The sequence below is a fragment of the Drosophila eugracilis genome, unplaced genomic scaffold (genome assembly GCF_018153835.1).
Source record: "Drosophila eugracilis isolate 14026-0451.02 unplaced genomic scaffold, ASM1815383v1 contig_974, whole genome shotgun sequence".
NCBI classification, from domain to species: Eukaryota; Metazoa; Arthropoda; class Insecta; order Diptera; family Drosophilidae; genus Drosophila; species Drosophila eugracilis.
In genome coordinates this window covers 151,672-162,484 of record NW_024573893.1, presented here as the reverse complement: position 1 = coordinate 162,484, position 10,813 = coordinate 151,672, and the positions used below count along the sequence as shown (strand labels likewise).

The window sequence follows — 10,813 nt, the reverse complement described above, 5'->3', positions numbered from 1 at the left end:
ACTGTCAGGGAATTCTTTTCTAACGCACCAATAATATTTCTCTCCAACTGCATTCTTTTATCATTCAGAGTTATTTGATGTATTCATAAGTTAATCATACTGTCAGGGAATTCTTTTCTAACGCACCAATAATACTTCTCTCCAACTGCAATCTTTTATAATACAGAGTTATGTGATGTATTCATAAGTTAATAATACTGTCAGGGAATTCTTTTCTAACGCACCAATAATACTTCTCTCCAACTGCAATCTTTTATAATACAGAGTTATTTGATGTATTCATAAGTTAATCATACTGTCAGGGAATTCTTTTCTAACGCACCAATAATACTTCTCTCCAACTGCATTCTTTTATCATACAGAGTTATCTGATGTATTCATAAGCTAATCATACTGTCAGGGAATTCTTTTCTAACGCACCAATAATACTTCTCTCCAACTGCATTCTTTTCTTATACAGAGTTATCTGATGTATTCATAAGTTAATCATACTGACAAGGAATTCTTTTCTAACGCACCAATAATATTTCTCTCCAACTGCATTCTTTTCTTATACAGAGTTATCTGATGTATTCATAAGTTAATCATACTGACAGGGAATTCTTTTCTAACGCACCAATAATACTTCTCTCGAACTGCAATCTTTTATAATACAGAGTAATGTGATGTACGCATAAGTTATTCATACTGTCAGGGAATTCTTTTCTAACGCTCCAATAATATTTCTCTCCAACTGCATTCTTTTATCATAAAGAGTTATTTGATGTATTCATAAGTTAATCATACTGACAGGGAATTCTTTTCTGACGCACCAATAATATTTCTCTCCAACTGCATTCTTTTATCATACAGAGTTATTTGATGTATTCATAAGTTAATCATACTGACAGGGAATTCTTTTCTAACGCACCAATAATTTTTCTCTCGAACTGCAATCTTTTATAATACAGAGTTATGTGATGTATTCATAAGTTATTCATACTGTCAGGGAATTCTTTTCTAACGCACCAATAATATTTCTCTCCAACTGCATTCTTTTATCATACAGAGTTATTTTATAAATTCATAAGTTAACCATGTTGACAAGGAAATCATTTCTAGCACACCCAACATGTTTCTCTCCAGTATTAGACGTTTGTTATACAGTTATTTGATATAATCATATGTAAACCATATATCTCTCAAATTTTAGACATTTATCATACAGATATTGGACATATTCATAAAAAAACCATGTTGACAAGGAAATTATTTCTAGCACACCCAACATGTTTCTCTCCAGTATTAGACGTTTGTTATACAGGTATTTGATATAATCATATGTAAACCATATATCTCTCAAATTTTAGACTTTTATCATACAGATATTTGATATATTCATAAGTAAACCATGTTGATAGGGAAATCATTCCTAGCACACCCAACATATTTCTCTCCAATTTTAGACGTTTGTTATACAGGTATTTGATATAATCATAAGTAAACCATGTTGACAGGGAAATTTGTTATACAGGTATTTGATATAATCATAAGTAAACCATGTTGACAAGGAAATCATTCCTAGCACACCTAACATTTTTCTCTCCAATTTTAGACTTTTATCATACAGATATTTGATATATTCATAAGTAAACCATGTTGATAGGGAAATCATTCCTAGCACACCCAACATATTTCTCTCCAATATTAGACGTTTGTTATACAGGTATTTGATATAATCATAAGTAAACCATGTTGACAAGGAAATCATTCCTAGCACACCCAACATATTTCTTTCCAATTTTACACTTTTATCATACAGATTTGATTTATTCATAAGTAAACCATGTTGACAAGGAAATCATTCCTAGCACACCCAACATATTTCTCTCCAATTTTAGACTTTTTTCATACAGATATTTGATATATTCAAAAATTAACCATGTTGACAGGGAAATCATTCCTAGCACACCCAACATATTTCTCTCCAATTTTAGACGTTTGTTATACAGGTATTTGATATAATCATAAGTAAACCATATATCTCTCAAATTTTAGACTTTTATCATACAGATATTTGATATATTCATAAGTAAACCATGTTGATAGGGAAATCATTCCTAGCACACCCAACATATTTCTCTCCAATATTAGACGTTTGTTATACAGGTATTTGATATAATCATAAGTAAACCATGTTGACAGGGAAATCATTCCTAGCACACCCAACATATTTCTCTCCAATTTTAGACGTTTGTTATACAGGTATTTGATATAATCATAAGTAAACCATGTATCTCTCAAATTTTAGACTTTTATCATACAGATATTTGATATATTCATAAGTAAACCATGTTGATAGGGAAATCATTCCTAGCACACCCAACATATTTTTCTCCAATTTTAGACTTTTGTTATATCAGGTATTTGATATAATCATAAGTAAACCATGTTGACAAGGGAAATCATTCCTAGCACACCCAACATATTTCTTTCCAATTTTACACTTTTATCATACACATTTGATTTATTCATAACTAAACCATGTTGACAAGGAAATCATTCCTAGCACACCCAACATGTTTCTCTCCAATATTAGACGTTTGTTATACAGGTATTTGATATAATCATATGTAAACCATATATCTCTCAAATTTTAGATTTTTATCATACAGATATTGGACATATTCATAACTAAACCATGTTGACAAGGAAATCATTTCTAGCACACCCAACATGTTTCTCTCCAATATTAGACGTTTGTTTTATAATAATAAGTAAACCATATATCTCTCAAATTTTAGACTTTTATCATACAGATATTTGATATATTCATAAGTAAACCATGTTGATAGGGAAATCATTCCTAGCACACCCAACATATTTCTTTCCAATTTTAGACTTTTATCATACAGATATTTGATATATTCATAAGTAAACCATGTTGATAGGGAAATCATTCCTAGCACACCCAACATATTTCTTTCCAATTTAAGACTTTTATCATACAGATATTTGATATATTTATTAGTAAACCATGTTAACAGGGAAATCATTCCTAGCACACCCAACATATTTCTTTCCAATTTTAGACTTTTATCATACAGATATTTGATATATTCATAAGTAAACCATGTTGATAGGGAAAACATTCCTAGCACACCCAAAATGTTTCTCTTGTTGTTATACAGGTATTTGATATAATCATAAGTAAACCATATATCTCTCAAATTTTAGACTTTTATCATACAGATATTTGATATATTCATAAGTAAACCATGTTGATAGGGAAATCATTCCTAGCACACCCAACATATTTCTTTCCAATTTTAGACTTTTATCATACAGATATTTGATATATTCATAAGTAAACCATGTTTACAGGGAAATCATTTCTAGCACACCCAACATATTTCTCTCCAATTTTAGACGTTTGTTATACAGGTATTTGATATTATCATAAGTAAACCATATATCTCTCAAATTTTAGACTTTTATCATACAGATATTTGATATATTCATAAGTAAACCATGTTGATAGGGAAATCATTCCTAGCACACCCAACATATTTCTGTCCAATTTTAGACTTTTATCATACAGATATTTGATATATTCATAAGTTAACCATGTTGACAGGGAAATCATTCCTAGCACACCCAACATATTTCTGTCCAATTTTAGACTTTTATCATACAGATATTTGATATATTCATTAGTAAACCACGTTAACAGGGAAATCATTCCTAGCACACCCAACATGTATACAGGTATTTGATAAATTCATAAGTAAATTATATTTCTGTCCAATTTTACTGTTTTATCAAACAAATATTAGATATATTCATAAGTAAACCATGTCGACAGGGAAATTTTTCCTAACACCAAACTTATTTTTCTCCAATATTAGACTTTTATCGTACAGATATTTGATTATATTCATAGCTAAGCCATAATGACAGGGAACTCCCTTCTAATATACCTTGCGTATTCATATTATTTAAATTATCGATTTGTCGATTAATAAAATTTTGAGTAAATTATGTTTTCAGATTACTGTATAATTTAAACGCAAATTAAAATTCATGGCGGGATACCACATATTTTAAAATTGTTTTTTTTTATCTCTTTAAAGTTATTCAAAATTATATTATCTTAAAACGGAATTCTTTTGGGACACATTCCTATTATTAATATCTATTTTTCATTTTAAATGTATTTATCATTTTTGATACATTTATTTAACAGATAGACCCTTCTGAAATTATACAAATTTTTAAAAAACAATAAACTTTCAGATTATTATTCTGTTAAACAATTCATTCAGTGGGGAAACCAGTACGAGTTACACGATCTACCTATTAAAATACTTTGTTATTTATTCCAGTCATTCAGAAAACAACGATCTTGAAATGGTATTTTTGTATGGCACACCCTACCCATTTATAAACTTTTATTTTTCTGATGGCACTCACTTATTTAGATTCATAATTTGATTAAGTAAATAAACAGATTTATGATTTTTGTAGAAATAAAAAATTAGATGAACACAAAGTTTAAATATATTTCGATCCTATTATTCAAACACATTCAGTCTATTTATAGTATTATTTTTCAATTGCATCATTACTGGCTTCCAAAATTCAAAAAATTAATAAAAAATTTCCGATTCTTTTTAAATGTAAAATTAAAAAAAACTTGACGAGGAAAAAACGAATAAGACCTACCTATTGAAATACTTTCTATTTATACTAGTTCTCCACAAGTATACAATTTTGTTTCGGGGTTCCTTTAATGCACACTCTACCTACTTCTTTTCTTTCTAATTGGACTTATATTTGACGCATTTAGAGGATTTATATATTCATATTGCCCGGATTTTATTATATAAAACACCCAATATTTTTCATTCAAATTTTATTCTTTGATACAGTTTTTCTGATCTATCCACAAGTATGCCATATTCTAAGGAAGTTCTTTTATAAGACACCCTACCAATTTACCAAACACTCAAATTTTGATTTTAGCCATATTTCGTTTTACCATGTACCATTTCAATCGATTTTTGTTTTTTGTATACCACAATGAAAAGGGCATTTTTTTATAACACACATTTTTTATAAATACCAAATAAATTTCACAAGGGGATACCGTATACTAATGAGTCCTACCTATCAAATTTCGTAATTTTTTACGCAAAGACAATTCTTTTATAACAGACCATACCTATTTGCATTCACTCAATTAAGTTCATTTTGTTTACACCCTTATACATTTTATAAATTCGTTTTATCATGGGGACGGAATATTGTAAATAATATTTCCAGTAGAGGTTATTTCAGTTAAAAATTTTCACCTTTCATTTATATTTTTGAATGCATTCATTGGTTTATACACACCCAACAGAGTTATATGTTCTCAAGTATATTCTTTTGTCATCGACTTTTAGACGTTTCTTTATGTATTTATGCGCGTACCATATTGCAGGGATATTATATTAAGCATCCAACCATTTTCAATTCAATTTCAATTTTTGTATCAAATATTTTTCGAAATAGATATTTATAAGCACACCATTGCAATTCTTTTATTAGAGTCCCTACCTGTTTTTTTACACACTCATTATTATAATTCATTTTACCAAACCCAATCCATTTTTATGTACACTATCATTAAAGGTAATTCATTTATAACACACCATAGGTATTCATCTTCGTTCAATTGCATTCATTAAAACATTGCGACTGAGTCGTTTTGATTTATAATATTTGAAGTGAACCGTTAAGGTCGTACCTAAGACATCACATAATTTTATTTGTTCATTTGAATTCATTTTCTTTTATACTTCCTAGATTTATACATGTTATTATTTACATTCAGTTGATCAGGGGAATGGAATCTTTTCAATTTATAAAATTTCAAGTAAACGGATATTTCAGTTATATATTTTCCCATGCGTTCATTTATAATTTTTCCAATTGCTCTTATTGATTTATACACATCCAAGAAAATTATACATTTTCCATTGCATTCTTCTAGTATAAACGTTTCTTTGTGAATTTTTACGTCCAACATTTACATTGGAAGAACCCTAGACTTTTTCATTTCATTTTCTAATAAAACCATATGTACACCATATTCGGAGTCGTTTTATAACATGCGTACCTACTTTTACACACCCAAAATATAATTATTACATATATTATTTATAGCACACCATAAATATTCATTTTAATATTGAGAATGGGTCGTTTGGTTTCTAATGTTTGGAATAAGACCACCTATTTTATATAGATAAGGGGATACCGTATATTTGAGACGTAATACGTTTCGTTTTATTTCACACAAATACGCAATCCTGAATGGCAATTCCTACCTATTGGTATTTATTTAATTATCATCTTTTACCTACCCAAGGTTTGTATTTTTTTATAAGTTGCATTCAAATTATACTGGGGACGCAGACTTTTAAAGTTATACTTGGAGTAAATGTTCATTTCAGTTATATATTTCAACTTCGTTCAGTTATATTAGCATTCATTGGTTTATACACACCCGAAAGAGTTATATATTTAAATTGTTCAATTCCAATCAATCAACATTACGTCTGATTCCTTTTAATATAAAATGAAATTTGTAAAGATCCTACCTAGTTTTTAAATTATTATTTATTTAAAAATACCATATAAAATTCATAAGGGAGTCACGCATGTTTTAAATTGTCCTACCTAGCACACCTTTTTTCATGTATAATTAGTAAGACATCTTGACAGGGAATTGTTTAATAACACACTCTACCTGTTTATATTTTCTCAATTGCATTCATCTTTTTAACACACCCACCTTGTTCATATGCTTTTTACATTCGTTTTACCATAGGGACTGAGTCCTTTCGATATGTATTGCTAAAAATGTTTATATCTTTTTTTAATTATATAAAATTTGTTATTTAAAAATATTTATTTGGTTTTAGAATGATATTTTTCTTATCTATAATTCGCTTATAAGAAGTTCTGCTGTCCTAAAAATGGGAAAAATAAAAATGCGTATATACGTACTTTTAAGTTGAACATTTAAACATTCTTTCCAATACAAACTTTTTGTGATCAACAGAGATCAAGGCCCTTCCTTTTTAGGCAGACATTTGGTTCGATTTCTCGATTTGGATAGAGAACATCAGAGTAATTTGTGTTTAAGACGAACACTATTGGCGTGTTGACATTAAGGCCCTTCCTCCGTGGGGATTATTTTGGTAAAGCTACGTTTAAGTTTGGAGATATAACTGAAATCGGATCTAAGCTTGAAATAAAAAATATGGCGAGCAAATGTTTCGAGATTTATTGTTGGAATTTTTGAATTTTTTATTCACTTTTTCTGTGGCTTTTTCATTAAGGAGCTCTTTTGTTATTAATTTTTTCCATTTGTGTTGTGTTACGACAAGTTAATTTACATCAGTATTGATAATTCTTAATTGGCGAAGTGTACAAATCAAAAAAATGTAAACAGTTTCTGGTATTTAAGAACATAAGTGACACATTTTTGGTGTGGAAATAACTTCCGTATTGACTTTACAACTGAATATAAGAACAAAACTAATGTTTATAACCAACTGGTGGGATATTCTACCTCGTTGGTTCATTAACTAATCCGGTATTAATATGCTGCCACGTTTGTCTGCACGCTACGGAATTTGTTCGATGATAGTTAGCAATAGAAGGCCTTTTTGGTAGGGCTCACGTTCACCCTTAGTGGAGCAGAGAAGTCGATACACCAGTGTGTTCCTATAACACAATCCGCACAATCACTCTGACTGAATCGAGCACCCTGGCTGGTCCGCAAACCCAGACATTAGATATATACATATAATCTCAGTCATGGTCACACACACAGACACAGCTTGCGAATAACGCTGCAATCGGGCCGAGTGCATTTTTAGCACCCATATACCGACCCATGCTCGCGCAGAGTATCGACTTTTTCACGGTTCGATATCGATATCAACTTTCAACGCCCAACTATAAAGTTTAGAGAAAGAAATACATATTGCTTGGTTAAGTGGTATGGCAGAGTTGCATTATAGAGAGGTTACAAATAAGATTAACAGCTAGGTAAATGTTAAAACGACTACGAGCTAATTTAGAATGCCAATAGAAGCGAAAGAAACGTGATGAAAAACAACCAGGCTGGAATGTTTTCCATTGGAAAAAACTGTGAACGAGTATGTATCGTTATCGGGGTTTAAGACGTTGGGAAAGGCAAACAACGAGTGCAGAGCTATTTACGCCACAGCAGTTTTTGCGCAGCTGTCGTTGTCATCCAATTACAATTCATCCATACATATGTATGAGGCACTGAATAAAAATGTGTATACCCGAAAGGTAGAGAGATGTTTGTATGTATTTAAACGAGGCGTATGAATACGCTATTTTTAGTGAGAGAGAGAGAGAGACCCAGTGTGTGGCCTTTTAATCCGGGGGTTTCAAACGGAAAGGGGTATTTAAATTCGAGAACTTTCGACTTGGGTACAGGATTGTGAAATACTTAGAAAACATTTATTCTCGGGTTACGCAATACAATGAAATTACAGACACTCGGATACGGCGTTTGAAACGCCTTTCGCCTGGTGATCGATGTGAGGTTATAAACTACATCTTAAGCTTAGGTTGGGCTTACGAATAGAAATAAAACACGCTGGTTTCGCTGCTGTGTATGTATACCTGGCTTCCTATCCCAATTTCTTAACTCCGCAGATCAGGGCCATCGCCTCAGAGATTAGTCACACGCACGGAATTCCTGGATAACTGCCTCAGACTGCCTAGTTGTTCAATTTCTAGCCAAAATCGAGAAAACTGCCTGCTGCCTTGCGAAAATCCCCGTTGCTGTTCAGCAAAATCGATGATAAATTCGCTTCATTCCAGTGAGTCTGGTTTCTTTGTTTCCAAATTGAGAGCAAAATAATGCCCAACGTCGACAAACACTACGTGGGCCCTGGCGTCATTTTGCAATAGTCGTACAGCTGTCCGTCTCCTTCTGCGACACAATTTTTACACTTTTCCATTTTTGGGAACAATTACTGCTTGCAAACTTGCAAGAGTGAAATTTTCTTTATACTAATTAAAACTTTTTTTTTGGCTACACTGCGACTGCACTTGAACACTATTCCTTTGAAAGTGACGTTCTCCGGCCGAGGCAGCTCTATTTATACCCTGCCCTATGGCTTCGTGAAACATCTGCCAGTCTCTCGGCTCTCTGGCGTGGTGGTTGGTGTGAGTAAGGCATACAGCAAATCGGACTACGTGACGCGGCCTGGTTTATCATCAGTTTTTATATCACTATGCTACAAAAACTACCCTCATTTCGTAGAAAATGTTTCTAATCCGGATATAACTGTATTATTTCCTTACTGTGTTCTAGAAACCACCAGTTTCCTCACTTATTACAAATGCTGGAAGGTTTCGGAAAACGAAAATACAAAATGTTTGCTAAAGTATTTAGCTGTATGTATGGATGTATGTATGCATTTGTCCAACGAATCAAGTAAATAAAGTAAATCGAGTCAAAGTAAGTTAGTAAGTTAGTAGTTCGATTAGCGATTAGTTTTTTTTTTGGCATAGATTATAATTATAATTAATAAACTTCGTTTTTTTATAAGCATTAAATGAGTCTTCTGAATGCTTGAAACAAAGTGCTTATCTAAAGGAATGGTTTAATTTGCTGCACAGTGTAAATGAGAATTTTCTAGAGTGAGACCCAAAATATTCCGTTCTCGAGAGAGGGAGAGACTAATTCATATAGTCTTGCGGAGTTGCCATTTCCCATGTGGAATATTCCACAAGGGCTTTCATTAATTTAACCAAAACTTAAACTATTGAAATATTACTCATTTAATTTTAAGAATACAAGTTACTTGTTTTATATTAGTTAGAGAAAATATACACCAATTTATTATTATTATTATTTACGTAGTTTCATAACGTAAGATACTTGTCAAATATAATTGTCAAAATAATAGTACCTAAAACGGCCACTTCTTTGATGTAAGTAAAAGGCGCTGCAGGTCAAGTAAAATTAAAATGCGCCTTTTATCGATACTTTGTGAATTCCCCAATTAAAAGAGTAAATTGGATATTTACAAGAATCTATGAATCTTTTTACAATTATCTGAATAAACCAAGTAAATATTAAAAATATGTTTATAAATAACTACTAAAAATTTTTAAAATAAACAACAAGTCCATTAAATCGCCAGCTGCTTGAATTTATTCCCAGGCCTACCTTACCAGATCCGGTTTATGTCGCTCTACCTACTTTGTCATTGAACCCCTTCTTAAGATGTCTATGGTGCTGACTTCAAATGGGGTAGAAACCACCCCTAATTTTCTTCAGTGTATGCTGCCGAGTAGCGAAATGTTTGCTAGTGCTGAACCAAACACAAGGTTTTTGAACCTTTGGCCGCTGGCAGAGCAGGAAAGCCAGCTGTTGCAAACGCACGCGCATCCTGTGCTCAAACGACCTCGGGGGTGGGTTGACTCCGTCGATAAAAGGGAAAGAGAGAGACGGTGACTAAATGAGTGATTGAGTGAGTTACTCTCCGAGTGAGTTCCTGCTCATCCTTGAGCAACAGAGTGCTCCGTTTCGAGCGCCAACTAAATGCTAACGAGCTGAGCTGCGAAACTTGAAAACTGCCATTAAACTTCAAACAAAAAGTATGCAAAGTTTGGATTATTTCGTATCGGTCGACAGAGATTTAATTGCCGACCCAGCTTAAGCAATGTCCGGAGTGTTGCGGAAGGATCTGCATGTTCCGCAATAAAGCCAAGTTGCTGGCGGACAACA

The 10,813-nt window shown here is 32.0% G+C and overlaps 2 long non-coding RNA genes across 3 annotated transcripts; one reads left to right on the top strand and one right to left on the bottom strand.

Moving 5' to 3' along the window:
• The first annotated feature begins 812 nt into the window (after nt 1–812).
• LOC121530552 lies at nt 813–5,810 on the top strand. 2 transcript variants are annotated; one of them, XR_005993989.1, is made up of 2 exons: nt 813–1,460; nt 3,171–5,810. It is a non-coding gene; the product is annotated as an uncharacterized LOC121530552 (long non-coding RNA). The 2 variants fall into 2 exon arrangements; XR_005993990.1 differs by lacking the exon at nt 813–1,460 and adding an exon at nt 1,789–2,148.
• LOC108110208 lies at nt 4,797–9,250 on the bottom strand. Its single transcript, XR_001772554.2, has 2 exons — nt 8,695–9,250; nt 4,797–7,992 (listed from the first exon to the last, which is right to left on the bottom strand). It is a non-coding gene; the product is annotated as an uncharacterized LOC108110208 (long non-coding RNA).
• Between the last annotated feature and the right edge of the window lie 1,563 nt (nt 9,251–10,813).